The following is a 26,026-nucleotide window of genomic DNA, read 5'->3' as shown; positions in this document are numbered from 1 at the left end:
AAATAACTTCATCTATAAAGCTGGCAGAAATACTTGACGAGTATGAGAATGTACGCGGAAGTCGGAAACGAATTGACTTGCAAGTAAATTCTGAAAATCGGAGATCCAATTGGCGAGAAGAAAATTCCACCCCGAAAAATTCACAGGGAACTACTTCAAAGAATGGCCGAAATGAAGAAAATATGAGTACATGCAAGCAAATTATGATCAATTTGATAGACGTAAGCCTTTAAAATGTTACGAATGTGGATCTACTAATCACTTACGACCTCAGTGCCCGAAGCTTAAGTGCCAAAAGCCACCCGCTCAAATTATTCGACTCGAAGTAGGACACGAAGAAGACAAATTACTAACTCCGTACACTCTTATGGCGAAAGTAAATGGATTTAGAATGTCAGTACTTCGCGATTCAGGTGCAACTATTGATATCATATGCTGAAAATATGACTCCAGATATGTTTACTGGCGAAACTGTGTGGGTACAACAACCATTAGATGAAGGCCCAACTTGTTTACCATTAGCTAAAGTTTCGATATCTCGTCAGTTTGGCGACATTGTAACCAAAGCGGCTGTGGTTTAGAAGTGAGTTGGATAAAGGTCGATATCTCCTTGGGAATAGAACAGCGGCTAGATTGCCAAATCTGCAAATGACGCTAATGCAAATTTCAGAGTTAAACGCAGTAAATACCAGATCGCAAACTCGATTAAAAGCAGAAAATGAAGAATATGAGCAACAAAATTCGAACGATACCGAAAACTCTTCGAGCGATACGAAATAATAAAAATCAAGAAATTATTTTAGATGAAAAAGATGATGAGCCAGCTTTAGAAACGGATGCCGTCAGTTCAGAAATCGAAGAGACATTACCAATTTTAAATGTCAATTCTGATGAACTTTCTTTAATACAGGTAGATCACGACGAATTCGTTAAAGCTCAACAGGAAAGTGCCGAGTTGAAATCAGTTTTTAAAACTGTGGAAGAAGGTATTCAGAATCAAAACAGTAAACATCGCTATCTGGTTGAAAGAAAACTTCTTTTTAAATGCCAAGAAGGACGATTAGGAAAAATAAAAAAAAACTTTTAGTTATACCTGAGAAATTTAGAAACCGAATTTTAAAGTTATGTAATGAAAGTATTTCCGGACACCTTGGCGTAACCGAATCCAAAGATAGATTGGCGCGATATTATTTTTGGCCAAAATGCTATAAAGAGATGTCAAAAAGCGGGGAAACTAAATGATAAAAAAAGGCTCCTTTAAAAATTGTAAAGGTCATACAGGAAATATTCTCAAAAATAAACGTTGATGCAGTTGGTCCTCTTCCCACCACGCCAAGTGGAAAAAAATACTTGATTACAGCCATTTGTATATCGTCAAAATATCCAAAAGCAATCCCAGTGAATGATATAGATCTGTGCAACACCTCCTAGAAAAGAGTAGGCCTCTGCACGGGTTACCATAAATATCCTTTAGTAGTCCAAACGTAATGACATATATTGTATTTCCAACCACTGCGCAGCTTAGTGCCCCGAACGTAATGACATCTTTCTTATTTTTCATCAACTGCGCAGTTAACTTCGTCACATCGGACTACTAAATTGATCCGTGCTGAGGCCTTCATACTTCTAGGAGGTGTTGATCTGTGTCGGCGACTGATGCACTACCAAATATTTTTTGTAGAACTGGTTTCGCACGAGAAGTTCAATGTGATCAAGGAACTTCTTTTATGAGCATGCTAACAACTGAGTTTTTTGGTTCGGCACAGTTCTGTTCATCACCCACAGTCTAATCCCGTAGAAAGATTTCATAGAACTATCAGGAAAAAATTTGTGTACTTCTGAAACTTTGTTGTATGAACAGTGGACCAAAAATGAAATAGACGAATCTCCTGCGACGGAATACATTTTTACATCTAATAAACTGTTTAAAAAGATGCCAAGAAATTGCAGTTAACAAGATGGAAGAGGCGGCGTTAAAAAGGAAATATTATTACGATAAAAATAGTATTAGGAGAGAGTTTAGTGCCGGAGATTGGTTCTTGTTTTGGCTATATCTAGAGCTAATAAATTGTCTGCTCAATGGATTGGCTCGGGGAAGATAGAAAGCAAAATGTCTGAAAATAATTATTTAGTGAATATTCCTGGAAAAAAAGAGAGTTCACTGATTTATCATGTAAATATGCTTAAACCACATTATAAACGGCCTGCAATAATTAATTTTCTATCATGTGCAGAAAGCGATTCTTCATCTTTAGAACAAGATATTGACTTTTCACAAGTGTATATTTCACCAGATGAATTTGATGTATCTGAAATGATTAAAGACAGTCACTTAGATAATCGCCTTAACGGACATGAAATCAACCAATTGAGGAATATTCTAAGAAGATATTCGAAAAGTTTTTCAAATAACCCAGGAAAAACTAACTTAATTGAGCATGACATTCAACTTAGTATAAATAAGCCAATTATTTCCAAGCCTTACCGAACTTCACCCAGACAAACAGAAATTTTAAAAACTGAAGTGCAGAAAATGTTGGACTTAAAAATTATTGATTTAGGTGAGAGTAATTATACTTCTCCTATGATCCTAGTAGAAGCACCAAATAAAGAAAGATCCAAGGCCCTGCATTGATAACCGTCGTCTCAACGAAATAACTGTAACACAATATTTTCCACTTCCGAACATAGAAGACCTAGTTGAAGTTGTAGCCAAGGCAAAATTTATCAGTCTTTTAGATTTCGCCAAGGGATATTGGCAAATTAAGATTAGTCCAAACGCTCAACGATTAGCTACTTTTGTTACCAGTTTCGGAACTTATAGGCCATTACGACTTCCATTTCATTTGAAGAATGCCCCCTATTTTTTTAGCAAATTAATGGCACGACTACTAAATGGTTTCGAAGAATTTTGCTGAGCCATACCTTGATGATATAGTAATTTTCTCAAATACCTGGGATCTTCATTTAGAACATCTTAATTGTGTATTGCAGCGTATCAAAAAAGCAGAACTTACAATGAAAATGCCGTTTTGCGCAAGATCATGTTCTTTATCTAGGACATATTGTCGGACAAGGCTAAAGAAAACCCTCTGATATAAAAACACGAGCAGTTGCCAAATTCCCTGTACCTAAGACAAACCTGAGATTAGAGCATTTTTGGGACTAGCAGACTATTACAGTTGATATATACCAATGTTCTCTGTTCTAGTTGCACCATTAACAGACACTTTAAAAGGCAAAACAATAATGGGAGAAATTACCTGGACTATCGAATGCGAAGAAGCCTTTAAGAAACTAAAACAAAAATTAACGAGCTAACCTATACTCTTCTCTCCCAACTATGAAAAAGAATTTATCTTGTATAGTGTTGCTATAGTATTAGTAATCTAGCCATTTTAGAAATTGTCATTACTTGAAATTTGTACTAGGGTGATCGCATATACATTTAAATAAAGGAGGAAAGAGTTCAAAGGTTACCTGACCCTTCGTACAAGAAGGATCTCCAGGTTCTGGTCATCGGAGCTGAAATTCAAGATGATACGAAATAGGAAACTGACGCAGCCTTTTGAAACAAATCAAACTTCTTTATTTCATCGATTTCATGGTTCCATGAATATTGTTGACTCCATTGAAACGTCTTCTTTCATCAATCCGAGAAAACTCGCCAAAGCTTGGCGATCGCTACCACGTGTCTAATCACTGAGTAGTGCAGTCGTCATTTGGGTTAAATCACATTCCCAAAATAAACACTTGATGGACTTCTAACCCAAGTCTACATTATCCTCTTTCTCTTATTCTGAATCGATCATTTTCTTTTCGTCTCAAGGTAAGCTCATAGGAGCTAAAAAAAGGTTTTTAAGAGATCTCGTTCACATGCAATCTCATCATTATTATCCCAACTGACGCCAAGGAGGGACGCCGGCCAGAGCAAAGCACAACTCGGTTAAAGTTAGATGGGAAAACATCGATATAAAAAATCATTCGATCAATACTAAATTTGAAGGGCTAAGCGCAAGGTTTACGAATGAAAACCTAGAAAAACAATTAAAAGGTAGAATCATACTGCAGATGTGATGTAGCAACATCACATCTTTGAAACAGACGCTTTGGAAATTGGTATGAGTGTGGTATTAACACAATTAGATAATGAAGGCCATGAACACCCCATAGTATATCTGAGTAAAAAGTTTAATGAGTCGGGAAAAAATATTGTACTATGGAAAAAGAATGCGCCAGTATAATTTTTGCCATCAAAAAATTACGACATTATTTAGATGGACAAAAGTTTACTATTCAGACTGATTATCACCCGCTAACCTGGCTTAAAACAAATGTTTATATTCCACAAAAAACTAATTGTGTTCATTTCTGTCGTAAACGTGGTATGCATCTTCATCCTGAGATAACTCTTAATAACGTGATTCTTGTTTTAGCAGAAACCAAGTATCTAAGCATGATCTTCGATGAAAAGCTTACATTCAAACCACACATATTTTATATTAAGAAAAAATGTTCCCACTCCATGAATATACTCAAGATCCTCACTAACTGTTCGTGGTGGGCCGATATGACTCCACTGCTTAAAATGTATCATGCTGTTATACGTTTAAAACTAGACTATGGTATTCCCGTATATTCTTCAGCGCGTTCATCTGTTCTAAAATATCTCGACACAATCCATCATCAAGGTCTTAGAATATCGTCGGGAGCATTTCGAACTTCGCCAGTTGAGAGTCTGTATGTTCAGAACCAACTCTTCATTTTCGTCGCTCTAAACTTTCCTTGGGTTATTATTTTAAAATCAAATCCAAATCATCTATTGTATTCAAGTGTCATCAATCCACAATTTACCACTCACTTCTCTTCACGTCCATCTTGCATCCCTTCATTTGGGATAAGAATCATAAATATTTCAGATGATTTTAACATTTTCAATTTCGCAGCTTTTACTAATATAGAGACTATTCCACCCTGGGTTGATGTCTCGATGTGTGTCTTAGATATTTATAATAATTTCAAGAAATCTGACCCCAGCTCTAGTGTTTTTATCCAAAAATTTTATGAACATCGTAATATTTATAATGATTTCAAACCAATTTTTACTGATGGTTCAAAACATGATAACCATGTTGGCTGTGGTTCATTGTATTATATCTGAACAATTGTACAAAGACTCAATCAATTTTTTCTGCAAAATGCTACGCTTTTTTGTTAGCTCTTAGTTTTATTTCTGACCAAACTCATCGCAAGTGGATAATTTATACTGACTCTCGCAGTTTTATATCAAGTATTTCTCACATCGGGAGAAACTCCATGATTTGTAAAATTCAAAATTGCTTTATAGAATTGGGTGATGAAGGGTTCCACATCTACTTTTGTTGGATACCATCACATGTTGGCATACGCGGAAACGACCTTGCAGATATTACGGCTAAAACCACTCAAAATATAAGCAATAACCTTACAGCATCTCTTGATTTGAAACGTATATGTAAACCCAGGCTTGGAAAGAACATTGGAATAAACAAGCTAATAATAAACAGTACGAAATTTATCATAATCTCGACAACTTCAAAACAATACATATTGATCGTAAAAACCAGGTTATAATCAATAGACTGCGCATTGGTCATTCCCGTTTTACCCACATGCACTTACTAAAATCTGAACCCGTACCTAGTTGTTCTCTATGTCGTGTTGACATTACAATTAAACATATTTTAACAGACTGCGAACGATTCAAACATTTGAGGAACAAACTTTTTGGCAGCTTTTATCCTCATCTTCAAGCTTTACTTGGTGACCCTATACATCACAACCTTTTAAAGTTTATCAAAACTATAGGACTATATTCTCTGATTTAAAATGATACAGTAGTTTGACCTAGAGACCGACTTTTAACCTAGTGCCTGACGCAGTATAGCCATTTCTGGCTCTTGTGCTAATAAAATTCAACTAACTAACCAGTCAGTAAATCAATTTTAATATTAATCAGTCAATGTAGCTATCTTTTAATTCTATGATCTTATCGGTCTAGGTTAGTAGCAATAATTTTCATTTCAAAAATACGTTTATTATTCATTCTTCAAGATTAATAGTAATCGAAGAAAAAGGACTTCGATTTTTTCAATTGTTATCTCCGTTAAAGTTTAAAAGAAAATAAATCTTTTTATAAGCGTTAAATTTTTTAGCTTCAAGACTTTATCACTGAAAACAAAAGAATGGTATGTTACATAATAGAAAAAATAGGTTAAGTTAGAACTTAAACGTGTGACGATCGAAACAGGAAGACATCGTTACACATCAAATCACTTCCAATCAACCCCGGAAAATACTCTCCTGGAAGTTTCGCAACCGTGTAAGAAATTCGATTGGGGAAAAAAAAGTCTTTCAGTCGACTTCGTGTGAGACGTCTTCGACACGAAAAAGCACGTAGGCTATAGAAAAAGAAAACAAAAAAAATTGACGGTCGACCGGAAGCAAACCATATCAATATTCAGAAGGCATAAACTTTCGAAAAAGCTAAATCTAATTTTTTAAACTTATCGTTCGAAATTCACTACAAAAACGGGACTCTTTCGAAGAAATTTTTTTTTTTACTGAACTGAAAGAGGAATTCCAGTTGAATTTTTAAGAAGAAAATAAATTATATATAAAACTTTATTAACAAGACACGTTATAGAAAACGGAATTGATTAAACAAATTATTTTAATTATACTCGCCAGTTGTGACTATGTTTATTTAGTTGTCATGCGTTGTATTTCTTAAATTTTAACTTATAATTTTCAAATGAAGACTTGTATTTATGTTAAAAAACAGTAGCTTCTCGGAAATCACTGATAAAATTTTTAGGAAAGTTTCAGATTTTGCGAACTACCCTACAAGCAGATGACTTTTTGATTGTAAAGGGACAATGCCGACACACCAAATATTCTAATCAAGGTGATTTGATGATTGTCGCTTCGGTTCCTTTAATAAAGCATGCTGCAATGAAAATCATTCTGCAAATTCAAGACAATGCTTAAAATGGAAACAAGAAAAACAGATCTTAACCATAAAAGTAACTCAAAATCTCTCCTACTTTGAAGCTAAAACTAAATTCCGGAATTCGCAACCCCGACCTAATGTTTCGTATGCTGCAGCAGTTATGAACTCAGTCTCTAATGCAAAACATACAAAATCAGTAGGCAGTCAATATGATATCACAGAAACACAAAATACTAAACTTAAAACAATATCTCCAAGGCAAACAGCAAGCTCATCAAAAACAACTCTCTCTCAATCTCAACAAACTCAAAATCTTGAAAAATCCGTTATCCCTTCAACACAGGTACAAAACAAATCTGAAAATCAAAAGTACTTGAAGTTAACCCCGCAGTTGATAAACAAATTACAACAAAAACTAACTCAGTCTCCAATAGTAAGTAAACAAAAATATTTGCCTAAAAGCAGACAAAACAAATTTAACAAAAACAGGTTAAAGCATTTAAAAAATAAAGAACAACATTCTGAGCAAGAATCTGATGCAATGAGCACAGATGAAGATAAGAACGACGAACAGCTTAATTCTCAGATGCAAACTGAAGATGGGATGGAGACTCCACCAAATCTATGTCCCAAAAATACTAAACTCAAAATTCGAAGGTAATAATGACAAAAATAATATCTTGGAATTGCAGAAGCTATAATGTAACAAAACCGGACATCATTGATATAGTGAATAAATTTTCTCCATGTTGCATTTGTCTCCAAGAAACCTCACTAAAACCTAACCAAAATGCTAAACTTCGCGGTTATAATTCAGTTAGAAAAGATAACATTGACAGAAATAAAGCTTGTGGTGGAGTCATGATTATGATTTCCACCATGTATCCAACTCGTATAATATCACTTAACACTAACTTACAAGCGGTTGCTGTTCAAATATCTCTTCAATTCCTTCTCACTGTTTGTTGCATTTATCTTCCTCCTCATGATAATGTGAGCCAATTAGATTTAGACAATTTACTCGCACAACTTCCTCAACCATTCATAATAACCGGTGATTTCAATGGCCATAGCCCTATGTGGGGGAGTCCTGATTCAAATAATAGAGGACTTATGATTGAAAAACTTATCGATGACCATATTTCATGCCTTTTAAACACGGGAGAAAGCACCCATTTTCATGTTCCCTCAAAAACATTTCATGCCATAGATCTAGCGATTTGCAGTTCATCTCAGTATCCATACTGGTCATTTCACGTATATAATAATCTCTTCAATAGTGATCATTTCCCATTAATACTCACTTATACAGGCACTAATAATTATCAGCTTTCCAAAACCCCACGACTTAAAATGAATACAACTAATTGGACTAAATTTACCTCTAGCATAAAACTTGAAGAAAATCTTATAAATCAAAATAATATAGATCTTGTAGTTGAGCATTTTACAGATAAAATACTTGAAGCAGCCAAACACAGTACAAAAATGACATCGTCCAAATTACCAAAACAACCGAAACCGTGGTGGAACCAGGAGTGTAATCAAGCACAGAAAGAGCAAAAACAACGATGGGGAATTTTCCGTAAGCACCCAACAGCAGATAACTTAATTGCATTTAAAAAAGCTCGCTCCGTGGCTCGCAGAATTCGACGTAATGCCCAAAAAACATCTTGGAAAAATTACGTTACGTCAATAAAACATAACACACCGTCAAACATTATCTGGCATAAAATAAAAACAATATCTGGTAAATACACAGCAAATAATATTCCTATCCTCAGATGTAATAATTCACTTATATCTCATATTCACGATATAGCAAATGCACTAGCCGATGCTTTTGCTAAAGTTTCTAGCGACTCTGCTTACCAACAACCATTTGCCACGATAAAAAGAAATAGTGAAAAGATCAAACTGACGCCAAAGAACACAAACAGCGAATATAATAAACCTTTTACTCTTAACGAACTTCAATATGTTTTAAAAAATACCCACTCTACAGCTCCTGGTCCTGATGAAATTCACTATTCTATGATTCAAAACCTGCCTGATAAAATCTTAAGTCTTCTCTTAATAATATACAACCGAATCTGGACAGAAAGAATTTTTCCTAAAAACTGGTCTACAGCTTACGTAATACCCATTCTCAAACCAGGAAAGAATCCAGAGGAAACCACAAGCTACAGACCCATCGCTTTAACCAGCTGCCTCTGCAAGCTCTTTGAAAAAATGGTAAATCGGCGCCTTATGCATTTACTTGAAACCGAAAATCACCTTTCCCAATACCAAAGTGGCTTCCGCAGAGGTCGGAGCACCGTAGATAATCTGCTAAAACTCGAAACTGACATTCGCCACGCATTCTTAAAAAATCAACATCTAGTTTCAATTTTCTTTGATATGGAAAAGGCTTACGATAGAACTTGGCGCTATGGTATACTTAAGGACCTTATAAACTGTGGAATAGGTGGTAACATGTTTTATTTTATTAAAAACTTTTTATCCAATAGAACTTTTCAGGTCAAAATTAATTCTATTTTATCTGATATTTTTCCTCAGGAGCAAGGTGTTCCTCAAGGAAGTGTTTTAAGTGTAACGCTTTTCATATTGAAAATAAACAACATTTTAACCCAACTTCCTGTAACAGTATATGGTGAATTATTTGTGGATGACTTTCGGATTTCATGCCGATCCACTAATATGACCCTAATTGAGAGACAAATGCAACTAGCTGTAAATAAAATTTTAAAATGGGCAAATGAAAATGGTTTTACTTTCTCACCTCAAAAAACTCATTGTGTTCATTTTTGTCGACGACGTGGTCTTCATCCTCATCCTGAAATTATTTTAAATAATAACGCTATTTCTGTTTTTGAAGAAACAAAATTCCTGGGAATGATTTTTGACTCTAAACTAACTTTTAAACCTCATATAAATTACATTAGGAGAAAATGCTCTCAATCATTAAACATTCTTAAAGTCCTCGCTAACTGTTCATGGGGAGCTGATATGGATTCGATGTTAAAAATATATTGTGCAGTTATACGTTCCAAACTAGATTATGGTATTCCTATATACTCTTCAGCTCGTCAATCCGTTTTAAAATACCTCGACACTATCCATCATCAAGGATTGAGAATATCATCAGGTGCATTTAGGACTTCACCAGTTGAAAGTCTGTATGTGTTATGCTCGGAACCCTCTCTTCATTTCCGTCGCTCTAAACTATCATTGGATTATTATTTTAAAATTAAATCGAAGTCACTTCATCCACTATACTCATGTGTCGTTCATCCACAATATACCACTCACTTCTCCTCGCGTCCATCTTATATACCTTCGTTTGGGATTAGAATCACCAATGTTTTAAATGATTTTAACATTTTAGATATTGAGGTTTTTACTAACACAGGCATCATCCCACCTTGGATTGATGTTTCAAAATGTGTGTTAGACGTTTTTAATAATTTTTAAAAATCTGACACTAGCTCGAGTGTTTTCACTCAAAAATTTTATGAACATCGCCATAAATATATCGATTTTAAACCAATTTTTACTGACGGATCAAAACACGATAATCATGTTGGTTGTGGTGTTGTTACCGAAAATTCTACTGTATCTGAGCAACTGCTTCCTGATTCTTCAGTCTTTACTGCAGAATGTTATGCTATTTTACTAGCCCTTAACTATATTTTCGACCAAACTTATCTAAAGTGGATAATATATACTGACTCACGTAGTTTTATAGCAAGTATTTCAGACATCGGTCTAAACCCAGTCATACTCAAAATCCAAAAGTACATCACTCGACTATATGACAGAGGTTTCAATATTTATTTTTGTTGGATACCATCCCATGTCGGTATACACGGGAATGAATGTGCTGATGTAGTTGCAAAAAGTACTCATAACATAAGCAGGAATGTTTTAGCACCATTGGACATCAAGCGAATTTGTAAATCATCAGTTTATCAAGCCTGGAAAGAACACTGGAATACACAAAATGATAATAAATTACATGAAATTTTCCCTTCTATTGATAACAATATAATAATATCCATTGACCGTAAAACTCATGTTTTAATAAACAGGCTACGCATTGGCCACTCACGATATACCCATATGCATTTATTGAAAAACGAACCTGCACCTGTTTGTTCATTCTGTCAAGTTGTTATCACCATTAAGCATATTTTTACTGACTGCAGACGATTCAAATTCTTGAGAAACAAATTTTTTGGCTGTTTTAATCCTGATCTTCAATCTTTACTTGGTAACCCTATACATCACAATCTTTTAAAATTTATCAAAGTCATAGGACTTTATTCTCTGCTTTAAAAAATAACACCTTAGTTTAACCTTGTGACAAAATTTTAATCTAGTGCCTGGCGCAGTATAGCCATCTCTGGCTCTTGCGCCAATAAAATCCAACCAACCAACCAACCAATTAATAAAGAGAAATCACGGCGGCAATTAGGGATGATACTGCATAGCATTGACAAATTTTACGTCTGCTGTTTTACCAACATTAGTTTAGCATCAAATAAATATTTTCTAAAACGTATATTAAAAAAAAAAAAAACACGATGATTTCAAAATTCGAGTTCTCAGGAACTATTCAACCGATTTCGTTCCATCTAAAATTGCATAACTTAACATTCAGAAGTTTTTCGACTTTAAAAAATAAAATTATAAGTAATATTTACTAAAAGTTATATTTTGAAAGGAGTTATCTTTGAATAAATGAGTTTCATAATTGTGGGCAAGAATTTTTTCAATTCGCTTAAAATGTTCTCGAGCTATCGCGAAAAGTAAAATTAGCGTTAAGCGGCACTTCAGTTTCAAAATTATATTTTTTAAATATCAACCGATTTTCACGGATTTGCTATTACGTAAATAGGATATTTTCCAATTTTGAAGCAAAAATATTAATTAGTTCAAGATATATGAATAATTTTGTATTATAATTACCCAATAAATAACAAAACTTCGAAATGTAACACACGCACCAGTTTTCGACATATTTGTCCAAAAGTTAACTCTAGTATAGTTTATATACATATAAATAAAATTGGATGTAATTGGACAAGTAAGTATTTAATAATGAAAATGAAATGAAAAGACCTAAAAAAAAATTTAAATTTCAAATTTTAAAGAAGTTTTAAAAAATTTTTAACAAAAATACAATATTCTATCACATCCATTTTTATTCAGCACATTTCACTGATAATTTTTAAAAAAAGAATGAACAAGATTTGATAAAAATTCATGCGCAAGGAACATTTGGAAATCTGAAAATTATAGTAAAACACATAATAGAGAAAAACATATTTTAAAGATTAAAATGAATTTTGAAGAATTTAGTGAGATATATATGAATTTTAGAAGTACAGAATGGAAGTAAAATTCTCAAGCAATGATTAATTAAATGAAAGTTTTTCATAAACTTGGCAAATCAGCATAATACGTATATTTCAAAATAAACAAAAGATCTGTTTTCAAATATTGCAAGTTACTACTTGAGATTCATGTTACTTGTAAAAATTATTTTTATAACATGAAATAACACATAAATAATACTTATAAAATGTGTTAAAAAGCATAAATTATGATGCACTCCCCATTTTTCTTTACGTATGCAAAATTCACCAGCCTTATAAATACATTTTGTGTTTTTTTTCTGCGTTTGCTAAATTTTTTTTTCACGACAATAATTTTTATAAGTTTGCGAAGATTTTGCATTTCTTTGAATGCCCTTTTTCTCACATCCAAAGTTTTATTCACTTATAGCTAATGAAACGGCATAATCTAGTCTTTTCTTGAAACAAAAACCTCCTTGGGAAACTTGCTCCATATAACACTATGGAGTCTCTCGTTTGCTTTTTGTGTCTTTGCCGACACGCAACGACTCAAAAGATCAGATGATGCAAGACGCTGATAAACGGGGAGGATTTTCTCTACCACCTCTTCAGATAATTTAGTTTTCATTAACTTATGGCTTTGTTGTTTTACGCCTTGAGATATAGCCCTTTGGAAGAAACACCACAAGTCATCCCCTTTAAGGCACTTATTATGTTGGGGCTTTCGATTAGTAGACAAACATTGATGTAAGGATGCAAACACTGCAGTCTTCATGGAATCGATATTTGGTATATTTTCGTTGATAGCCTTACGATAATAATTTTGTAGTTTTTTAATAGTCTGTTCAGTTAGGCTACCAGGCTTTCGACCACCGAGTGTTACGCCTTTTATACTCCACTCCTTAACTTTATTTTTCAAACCAGTTCCTAACCTTTTGGAAACATGGTAGAGGCACTCCTCTTTCTCAATAATACAATCAGGACCATAAACTTCAGCTTCATTTAGAGAAGTAAATGTCTTTGAATCTACTAAATTAGTCAACGAGTCTATCCCAATGCCATAGTTGAAGGTATGGCCTCGCTTGTGCCAGGTGCCATCATAAGTAACTTATGTCCCGCACTGCTATATTATCGATCGTTGTATTGGTATCAGAACTCATGTGAGCTTTTCGCACTGTTTCTTGTGATATATTCAACAGGCTGGAACACAATACACTTCCATAATTTCCGGTTTTAATTCTAATGATTCCAAACTAAGTATATGTGCCATGCAATTATCGTAATTTTCTAAATCGCTAATATCACTTTAACTTTTTAATGATTGCATATTAAAATAGCTCGCATATGTGTGTGAATAAGTAAATCTTTTTTAGCAAATCTATGTTTCAATAATTCAATTGCGGAATCATACGATGCGTTTGAAATTGAAAAACCTTCAACCGTATTTAAAGCAGACCCACCTAAATGTGCCTTCAAATAGTTAAATTTATCTAATGATTCATTATTGTGTATCGCTGTTTCGAAACATTCCAAAAGGTTAGCCATTGGCTGACATGGTTCACCGTAAAATTTTGCGATGCTCAGTTTCGGGAGTTGAATGCGCACCTTTTCTGCTGTTGCTACGTTTATTTCTGTTTTATTTACTATACGTTGTAGGCTTATGTTTTCGCTTTCCATACGTTTGCATTTGATTTATTTTCTTTTTTGCTCTTAGTTTAGAAATAACAACCTTATCTTGATACTCTTCGGTGTTTTCAAATTCTGATTGATATTCATCATCGTTGAGGAGGGGTTCTAGTTCTTTATCAACAGAACTCAAAGAATCAAATTTATTTGTTAATGTTTCGATTATTTCTTCCATTACACTGACATTTATATCTACCGTTTTCGAAAGTTCTGCATCTAATTTAGTCAGTGAATTAGCTGCGATTGTTCTTAATGAACTTCGTTTTCTTTTTAACTGTTTATTTTTCTCATCTGACGACATCTTTTTAAATTATAAATCAATTCGATTAATGCACTATCTTTGAAGAAAAACTAATCTGTCTTCTCATCCTGGCAGGGATGCCATGTAAAATTTTAAAAAATTCAATAAATCAATAATATTTTTTAATGAAAGGTAAAATTACCTTACCTGTAATTTCGGTGGACTTTTCTTCAATTTTCTATTTCTCGGGGAGAAGACGGAAAGCTTTTAAAAGTTCGCTACTCTTGCAAAAATAAGATGTCAATGTTAAAAATAACAAGGTCTTCCATTGAAGGAATTAACTATTTTTGAAAACATTTAATAATTAAAACGAAACGTAACAGACATAATTAAAACGAACCATCAAGCTTGTTAAAAATGAACAGAACATTTTAACCTCTTCACTCTGAGGCGATCGTTTCACATCTACTTCCAAACTGCTGTCAAGCTACAGTTACGGTTAAATTTTTTAAAGTCAGATAGTTACTCGCAGTTTCTCGATAGAACCAGTTAGAAAACTTTGCAGTGATACTCATCTAATTTTATGTTTTATTAATTATAAGCTAAGCATCAGTCATAAGAATAGATTTGACATTTTATTTTGTATGGTATCGCGTCACCATTTGTCCCTGTTTTACCCAACATCGTCATACCTTTTTTTAGTAGCACTATTTTATGGGTGAAATTCGTCATCCGAACACTTTCACTTTTCTTCGAGCTATTCGTATTTTATATTGTATATAACTGTTTTGTCTGATTTTATTTACTACCTATGTACCTTTTCCGCTTATTTCATTAATTACGCTTTTTATTGAATTTGTTATCCTAGTGTATTTTATAAAGATAAAATTGTGGTGTGCATTTCACCTTGCTTTAACGTACTGTTTAGCTCGACATATCCTCCTTTGGAGTTTGTTCCAGTAAATCCTATATTCAACTCAACTCACTATTTTGTTAGAAACAGACTGAAAACGAAAATTTCATCAAAACATTCAGGACGTTGCAAATGTAGACATTTTTCTTCTATCATTTAGCACGCATAATCTATATATATATTTCTCTTACACGGCACCAAAAAAAAGCCTCATAACAACTCCCCGAATGGCAACGTTAGAAAATCGACCAATGATTACTACTAAAAATGTCACATGGCAAATGTCACATGAGCTAGCTCAACATATAGCTCATTTAAAAACGGAAACAATAACCAGAGTGAGCATTATCAGGTTGTTCAATTCAGATTCATGCCCTAAAAACATGATAATATTTAATTTAAACTGGCTCAACATATAGCGCTTTTAAAAACGGAAACAATAACCAGAGTGAGCATTATCAGGTTGTTCAATTCAGATTCATGCCCTAAAAACATGATAATATTTAATTTATTGAAACGCAGTACTATAAGCGAAAGCAGAGAGCACGCCGCTCTTTACTATACTCAATACTCAATATTTAATTTGAACTCAATTAGGAATTAATTAGGCTGGCCTTCTCCATGACTATAAATAAGTCACAAGGTCAGACTTTTGAGAAAATCAGTTTAGTATTGACTTCAACAAGACAAGTTTTTAGTCATGGACAACTTTATGTTGGCCTGTCAAGATTTAAGTCATTTGACAGCCTTTCAGTAATTGCTCCAAGATGCCAAATCTATAATTGTGTTTTCAAAGAAATTCTAAATGCTTAGTGTTAATTTCTTAGAGCTTTGCAAAAAAAAATTTTTTTTGGAAAAAATTTAATTGAAACTTCTATTGGCAGTAGGCAAGGGGAACTGCCAAAATCAAAACTCCCCGATTAGAAATGCAGCATGGCGACCTCCACGTGGTATTTCTCGGGTAATGCTAAAAGCCATGCATTTTAATTTATTGTATGTAAAACATCCTTATTTTGTTCTAAAATGTTATGTACTTTATCACAAATGTTAATTAATATAGAAATTGATTGCAATAATGCTGATCACCAAAAAATATTTCATTTGGCGATAAAACAAATTTTTGTGTTCTTGAAAATGAAAGACTTTTTGAGGGTTATTATCTCACAAGGAAAATTTAGGGTTTGAAGTTTATATTTTTAAATAATAAAAAAAATTTCTAAAACTTTCAGAATTTCTAGCATTAACTAATTTATTATACACATTTAGTTGAATTTAGGTGAGTAACTGCAATATTTGATAATTTATTTTGCTAATATGTTTCTCATTTAGCTAATTTTTTGATTTTTTTCACCATGTACAATCTAAGTAGCTAATATACTTTTTTAAAAGCCAATAAGAACATTGATAGAATTCTTCTACATAAGTACAATACTATGTCTTTGATGATAATATACTATGTCTTTGTGCTAGAACATTGTGTTCATTGGCGAGCGAGCGCAGCGAGCCATGGTTCACGGCGTGAATCACATAGGATTGCGTAGCAATTCTCGGGGGTTGGCGAGCGTTAGCGAGCAGGGGGCGGAGCCTCCTAGTAATTATATACTTATTGCCAGTATAACTAATAGTTGCTGAAAAAAAGGAAGCCTCATATCAGTCATATATTGTTTAACTTCTGTAACGAAGCAATCGTTGAACAATGTTATAAAAACAGCCGTTGTGACACATGCTTTTTTATTGGCCATAAAATGGACTGGAAGCTCGGATACATTTTTGCCCTTTAGCACACGTGGGTGCAATGATCATAAAGGGTGTTAACATTCTCGTTCCTGATACATTACTACAAAGTAAGAATGTTACTCTATCTTTTGCTTTTAACAATAAATGACAATATTATTAGAAATAATTGTCAATAATATTTCAATCTACAATACTACACAAAAAATGTTTAACAGCAACATTAGAAAAGTGCAAATGCGTTCTTCAGATTTTATGAAAATGGAATGGGGATTAAAAATATTATATTATTGATAGCCAAAAACCTGATTAAAATAAAAATATGCGAGTCAAATTAAATCAGGAAAAAAAGGTTTTCGCCTACTAAAATCAAATCTCAAGAGTTAATTATTTATATAACGGCACAAATTCGTGAAACATAAAATAGGCCTAAATTTTCGAAGGTTTTCTTCTCACAATTGATGCGAACTCTTGAACAATATGTAATTAATATATACACTAAATAAAAACACACAACGCAATATTAAAACCTTTAAACATTGGATATGACATAATTTAAACTTTGTGTTTTATATTAGAATTACAATTACTAAATTTATATTAACATTACCACGGTAGCCTAAAGGAATATTCATCTTTTTATAATCAATTGAAATTCATTTTGTCATATTTTAGTAATTCATATATCGTGAAGTAACTGCAAAGCACTTTTAGTATACTTGTGAGTGACTTTCTAAAATATTCTTTCAAATGATTGATTAATTCATATAGCTTAAATAATTTTGCTTGATTTGATTTTTAAATTTTTTTTTTACTTCACAAACGCAACAGTCGCTTGCAGGCTTTAGCTGCGCTTATTATATGTTAAATTTTCTTGAAGATTTTTCCAAAAATATTCAGGCTCGAAATTTATACTAGAAATCTTAGCTGAAGAAAATCACCTTATCAGGTAAAGAATATTCATCTGACGCTAAGAAAGCACACGGGGAAGGGATAACCTTTCATCGGTTACTTTAAAACAAAAAATTCATGCTAAAAAGATATGTTGTATTGATCGATCAATTTAAAGGTTGAAATGCCCCTGCGGTTTAGAGAACCAAAACTAAAATAACAGAATTCGTTGTTTTAAAAGATTTTCATTGTGAACAATAAAAAAACGACACTGAGATGAAGCAATTGAGTTTAAAACGATTCAGCGCAAGTGTGATGCAGCAACATCACATCCACCAACGTTATTCATCATCTTCAACGCAATTCATCAGAATGTTTAAAACCTGGTAACAGAATTTCCAGTAAGGTTTGATATCGGTTTTGGAATTTTTGGTTTTATAATTACCAGTTTGGTGCCATACCGAATTTCAAAATTTCTAGTATGGTTTCATATTGGTTTTGAATTTCAATTATGGTTGGTATCGGTATCGTTTATATTGTTTTCAGCATCATTTTGATACTTGTATTTTAAAAGGGCGATTAAGAAATAACAAAATCTTAACCCAAGAACTCTTGGAAAAAATTTATTCAACTTAAAAAGTTAAAATTTTGACATATTTCGCTATGTATATGAAATATTAATTATAACAATAATCAGAAGATAATGTTTGGTTTCATCAAAACTTTCTGAGAAATTTAAGAGCATTAAGGTATAGCAAAGTGTATAGGTATGTCTGAGTATTCATTCACGATGTGTATAAATTTTTCTAACGCCTGACTGCCAGCACTTTTTCTCTTAAAATTCAACATAACACTGTTTTGAAAATAAGTAACTATGTATTTTAAAAACGCGTCGTGCTTCTAACTGCTTCTTTAAAAGTAATTTTAATTATTAAACCTTTTTATCATTATATTTTTGAGTTTAAGAACAATCTTGAAAATAAGGCCTCTAAGTAAATCCTTTATAAATTAAAAGAAAAATGGTTGCTTTATAATAAATTGTATAATAAAATATTCAATATTTCATATTAGTAATTAACTTTCAGAATATCTTAATGAAGACTTTTGAGGCTTGGTTTAATAGCTACTTTTCTTTCTGATGTACTTAGTAGAAAAAGTTACTTTCACTTATTTGATTTTCTTTAGTTTATAGAAGGATCAAAATATTTTCTTTGAACTTCTAAAACAACTATTTTACCAACAACAAATACATTCTGTCTCATAAGTTTCTATTCACTTTCTACTAGTAAGTAAAGGGATTATGTAGACCTCTCTTATTTCTTTTTCAGTCTAAAAGACGGAAAAGCTCTACACAAAGAATAGTTTGCAGCAGAAGGGACATAAATATTTTCGCGATGCCAGGTCCAACAAGTTTATAATATATTTTGATATTTTATGAAGCAATGAAATCCAGATCTGAATTTTAGATGTATAAACGTCGCAATATATATGCATCGTTGCTATGTATCTGCTCCTGGTCAAATAAAAATATCTTTTTATTATTAAAATCTTATATCTTGAATAACAGATATGCTTGCTTATAGATATTGTAGTTTACTGAATCTATTTATAGCACCAACCATGTTTCGGAGCGACTAAATTCTTGGATATTTATATTTTAATTTAGTTGTTTGTTCATTTCTATCTGTAATTGTCGAAATATAGAATTTTATTTAAAAAAATAAAAACCATTTTTTATAGGTATGTTTGTAGCTGTATGCTAAAGTTATAGACTTTACGATTCGGCCCTGATTTCAAACTAATTTTTCTTTATTAACATTTATTTCTGCTGTTACAATTTTCGTCTTGTTTTAGACTCTGTTACAACATGTCTCTAGAAACAAAAATTTACATCACTCACTCATTTTTATTTCACTATCGTAATTTTTTAAATTAAATTTGTGTTCATCAGGTCAACAAATTGGAATGGAGAAATTTATGCAGGAGCACTTATTAATAATTAATGTAATTCAATATTAACTGATCGAATTCAGTTGATTTATTTTTAGCCATGTTGATGCATCTATCTAGCTTTCAAATCACAACCTAGCTATTTTATTAAAACCAAAGTTGCAAGTGCGATGTAGCCACAACTGGCTCTGCGCCAATACTTGAAAACTAACTAATTTTGGCTATGTGGTTCTTTCATGAAACAATGAACCTAATAAACTTTATTAGATTCATTTGAATGAACTTTAGGACACAATTGAAAATTTAAGTAGGATTTAATCGTTTTATTTTTATTAAAATGTAAATTTTAAAAAAAAAAGTTATAAATTAGCTGATTAATGTGAATGAAAATTGTAACTCTTGCACCAATAATTCCAAATTCACCAACTGGCTTAAAGCATTCGTTTTTATAATCTCATCCAATTTTAATTAATAACAGCATTTCTAACAACAAAAAATAATTGTGTGGTTTAGCCAAATCTGTCTCTAAATCTGCGCTTAAAACTCTAAACTAAGTATTAAAATATTTTTTTAATGATTATTCAACAAAAACATACCACTAATTAGTTTTCCGTTTTAAAACATTTCATTATCTTTAATGCATTATTTATTCAAAAAAAATTTACGTTAATTAAACAGACATTTTTTTATCAATTTAAAGGGAGTGAAACATTGAATATCGAAGATACATTATAAGCTCACACTACAGCTCATCTGCCTGAAATATGATAAGAAGGAATTAAAAATAATTCACCGTAAATAATGTGATTTGTTATTATTAACGTTAATAGGATTATTTTTCATTCATTTTCCTTTCATGAATTTACTTAAAATATATAACTATGTAAATAAATGAAATCTTATCGGAGGATGACACGTATAAATCTCTTATGAATACATTCATAAATTGAATCTTCAAGAAAAGATCTTAAATAAATATCATTTGTCTTTGAATATTTATTTATTAGTAAAAAAACCTTGTATGGAAATTTTTAAAAAATATGCTACAAATTGTTTGAATTTCATAATAATAAATATATTTTGAATATTAAGTAAAATAATATTCTGAAAGAAATGTATTTAAAATGTTAAGTTTGTATTTGACGATAATTCTTTGCGGTTCTAAGTGCTATTGCATATAGTTGTTTTGATAACTAATGACTTTTTTATATTTGGAATTATGTACTTCGTTCAATCTATTTTAAAACCGTTTAAATCTCACGCCTAATTGAATTGATGCAAATAATCTGTAAATTAGTTGAAAAAATTTGAATCCTAATTTCAGTTGAAATGTAATTTAGTTAGTTGAAATTTTAAAATGAGCGAAACAGTCCTCATTATTGAGTTGAAAATACTTAGAGTTTATTCATTTCATAGATTCGGTTTCAAAATATGTAAACAACAATTGGGTGGTTTTATATTATGTTATAAATTTCTTAAATATATAATGAGTTACATTAAAATTCTACATTATTTTTGTATCATATTTATACATTAAAGTTTCAGAACACTTCACACGAGATTACGATGTTCACAATTCACTCAGGTTCACAGTCAGGTTTAAATAAATTGAAAACCACCCGGAATATGTAAAAAAAAAAAATTTCTGATCTATGAAATGCATCCTTTTTTACTTCGGCTATATTCTGGGCAAGTTCCAATGAAGCTGAACTTTAATTTGAGTTTTGTGTGCATTTATAAATGTTGCATTGATTTTTCAAGTGTACAGTCTTCAAAAAAAAAAAAAAATAAATAAATAAAATAAACAAATCACCCTGAATAAATTTCGTTCTAATGGTCGGATTTTCACGAACTAAGTGTCTGTCTTAATGGTTCCTGGGTGCGACCTCAAATATGCTACTTAATTAGTGCTAACTATTAAGTTACGAAATCAGACACAAAACGTACTTTCTCTGAATAAACATAATTTTTTTAAACATATTTGGATTCTTAACCTTCAAAATATGGGGGGTAACCGAAATCTGGGAAATATGGTCCCCATAGTTTGGTCAGGAGAGCTATCCAAAGTTCGGACCCCTTAATGTGAATTTCACTTTTTGCGTTTTTAGTCATATTTTTAAACTAATAATGCAATTCAAAAAAAAATTTCTCTCACTTATAAAAAATCATTTACCCAACGATAATTTCATGCGAAAAATAATAATTTATTATTATTTAATTTTATTCTGGATTAAAAAATTTTGAATTGTGAACATCAACTCTTTCTACTGCAAACCAAGTTTACTTAATATCATTTGCAAATTTTATGAAGTTCAAATTCATGACCTGTTACTTAAAATAAAGTTTTATTTTAACCGTAGTTGAAGGAGTACGGATACGTAGTTAAAAGAGGTACGTTACATTCGGAGAAAAAAGTCGTGTGCTAGAGATATTTTTAAACAGAACGAATTAGTTCTTTTGGTTGAAATGCTGACAATATCATTACAGTACCTTGGTTAACAAGTGCCATGAAGGAAGGTTCTGAACTTAAAATATGGAATTTAGTATAAATAAACTCAGACATTTTCCTATTTACATACCTCCTTGATCCCCGCACCATTTTAATATTCTGTAAAGCATAAAATGAAATGTTAAAAAAAAGAGATTTCAAATGAAATATTTTATTTTGCCTATTAAAATAATTGATATTTGGTCATGAGGCCTTGGCAGCGGACGACTTCGGTCATTCGATTTGGCATGCTGTTGATAAGCTTAGCAGCAAATTGACGATAGTTCTTTAGCTCCTCCCAAGCTTCCAGGACTTCTCCCCACAATTCATCACATGATGGAGTGCTGGTGAGAATGAGCTTTTTTTAACTCAGACCATACATTTTCTATGGGATTCAAGTCCGGAGAATTACTTGCCCATGCCATGGTTTAACTAGTTTTTAACGTTCTTGCAACGATGTATCCCAGAGTTATCTTGCTGGAAAACAAAGCAGCCATTGTTAAAATGATTATCCAAAACATCTGAAATCATAATATGCTCAAGTAAATCACGATAACGAGCTGCATCCAGACGACCGTCGATCCGATGAAGAACTCCAAGTTCTGATGAGGAGAGGCAGCCCCACACAGGTATCGAAACACGGCCACTTCGGCTTATATTCTAGAAATATAAGGAGTCATTACGCATTCCAGCAGGTTGCCAAACCCTTATACAACCAGAATAATCCGATTGATACAGCTTTCGTCCGTGAAAAGGACTTTACCCCAATCATGTATGGTATTAAATACGGTGATATGATCTCAGATTTCGGGGTTTTAATCATAACAAACTCCTTTTAACATAATATATATTTAATAACAAAAGGAGGATGATAATGGTACAGTGTCATGGAGGAAACTGATTAGAAAACTAATGATTTTACACTACTGAGCAGAGCGCCATCTATTTTTAGAAATTATAATTAATATGGAGAAATATTATTAACATATGGTTCAGTATAAGTTTGCGTTGGCAAATGCTAATCTTCTTCTTTTTTGCTCATCAATGAAAAAAGGCTTCTTCTTTGCTATTCTACTTGATAGGCCAGCGTCATGAAGTCTGCTTCTCACTGTCTGAGATGACATCTAAAATATGAAGAAAAAGAAGCTTTTAAACAGTTTAAAATATAAATAAGTATAGCTCACCCTATCAGCAATCATTATACCATTTCAAGTTGTTGACGAAAGTCACGGGTCAGTTGAGATCATCAGTTCGGTTTATTTATTTGAAATAGATAGCAGTTTTCATTTCTTAACATTTCATTATCAGCTTTTAATTTGTTGCAGATTATCCATCTTTGTTACGAATATGGGTTTGATATCTGCTTATTGCCGAGATAAAGTTTTATTAACATCCATTTGTTGTTTTAATTGTTGTCTTAGGAGTTCAACTGTAACTGTTACCCTGCTAGGTACACTACTTTCTTCGTTTTTATAGTACTGGCCATATTGTATATATTTGCAGTAAGTTTTTCTAAAATTAAATTGCAAGCATTTAAGATAGTTTATTTATTCTTAAAAATAGTTGTAGTGCAGCTTGCATTATGTGGTCTACAACTAAAATGTATTCCAATTGTGTAACGGCAAAAAAACTGGTTTTATCACCATTGCACACTAATACACTATAACAACGCTGTTGAGCACCATGTTCGGAAGTAACGAGCACATTGCACTGTTGCTTCGCAGAACTATATGTACTAGATGTTTCGCAGGTTGAAAATATTCACAGTAATAGTTTGTAATTATTGTCCAATCACTGAAAAACAGTGATTTATAAACACTGAAAAAACACTATTGTATGATGATATTTATATTGATCTATCTTTTATTCAGTTATAGGTAATTCAAAATTGAAAGTAAATAGAATTTTCTGCCAATTTACGGACCAGTTGATGTTTATGAAAAATGAAATCAATCATAACACGTTTCAATTTTTTTATTTCTTGCTACTAAATGTGTATGTTCACTTTGTTACTTCAGTGTCCCCTGTGTTACTGACATGTATTTTTTACCTCAAAAAAGACAAAAATACTTTCATTTAAATGATAACGAGAAATTTTCAATGACTAATAGGTATCAGTGATGAATTTTATAAATTGCTCAAATCAATGTATTTTTAATGAAATTTTGCAAACTTTTTAGTTGTAAGGGGACATAATTTGCTTATTTAGTGACAGATATGCTTGCATAAATAGAAAAAACCTATCCGTAGAAAAGAACATGCACGTCTAAGTGTTACCAGTGCAAAATTGCTTATTTATTTTTCCTTTTAAAAATGGGATGATAATTTTAATTTTATTAACACAAGAAACATTTTTCTGTTTGTGCATCTAAGTTTTAAAGTATAGTGATTAATAATTTTTTTAAAAGTTCGCTGATAAAGTCAATTTTGATTTTTGAATAAGTAATTGACAACAACCAGCTTAAATGCATTTTAGCTTTAAAAAAATTTTTTTTTCAATTTCCCATTTATCCAAAGTGAATTGTATTTTATGAATGATCCACATACGAACAATCAATGTTTGCAAATATGTATACAGTTTCAGATAATGTTTGATTCGTTAATACGTTTTTTTTAGAATTAGGATCTTTAACATAATTTTTAAACCTAGTAAAACACGAGATAGTTTGATGTTTACCGTGGCATCCGCTGCATACAACCTTTTAACGGCAAAAGCGTGCAGTATGGCATTTATTTCCTAAACATCTGAAACAAATCCCCTTCTTTAATAAAATATCTTTTTTCTCTACGATGGATTAGCATATTCACAAATAGAATTCTCATGTTTTGAGGAATTGCAAAAACCGCATAATTTTTTATTCATATTTTCATTTATTTCAGAAGAGATCAATTCTGAATCGTAAACGATTTTATTTTCTGATTTATTATACTTGAATTGAGTATCGGGGATGTTTTGTCTACTGTTAGTAGAAAATGAATCAGAAAGGGGCCGGAGGTGATTTGTATAATTTATTATTGCAGATCGTTATCTAGAATTTAACTTTTTGGAAAGAAATCTCATAAGTTGTTTTATATCAGATTCTGTTTCACTTTCACGTCTGTTATGTTCTAAAACAAATCAGAAGGTAAAAATTTTATGAGAATTGGGCATAAAACATTTTTACAGGCTAATCATAATGATTCTAACCATCTTATTTGAGTATTTATGTTATCATAAAAAAAAATGATACCATGTGAGTTCTTTGATGGTTGCATATTTATAATATTATTCATGTGAACGTTAATAAGAATATCAATAAAGTTTTCAGGTTCTTTTCGTAAATTTTCATTATATGAATTGATTTCACACTAAACTTTTTCAGTGGTTGTTATTATGGAATAATTAGTTGATTATCCATATCAGATAGTCCAAAGGTTTAATTAAATGAGCATTTTGCTCTGAAAAGGAAAACATTGATGAAAACAAACTTTATTCATATTTCTATATCAGCACGCTGCCACAGTGCTGAAGACGTTCCACTCCTCTGTTCAAGGGTTTCATTATTATTGTCGGTTTGGCGATGAATTTATTCGCCACAGAGTAGTATCCCTCAGTGACTGAGGGTAACTGAAGAAACGCCACTATAACCACTAGAGCAGAATATAAAACAAGAATTGTACAATGAATATAACTAATAATAATATGAAAATTGGTGAACAGAAATTAAAAAAAAAAAAAAAAACATTTTTCAACTGTTAAACATACATCACAAACTAAACTACAATAATGAAT

This window comes from Parasteatoda tepidariorum, chromosome 9 (genome assembly GCF_982258835.1).
Source record: "Parasteatoda tepidariorum strain Cologne lab strain chromosome 9, Ptep-v5.0, whole genome shotgun sequence".
NCBI lineage: Eukaryota > Metazoa > Arthropoda > Arachnida > Araneae > Theridiidae > Parasteatoda > Parasteatoda tepidariorum.
The sequence above is the reverse complement of the archived record's forward strand: the minus strand, read 5'-3'. Positions refer to the sequence as shown.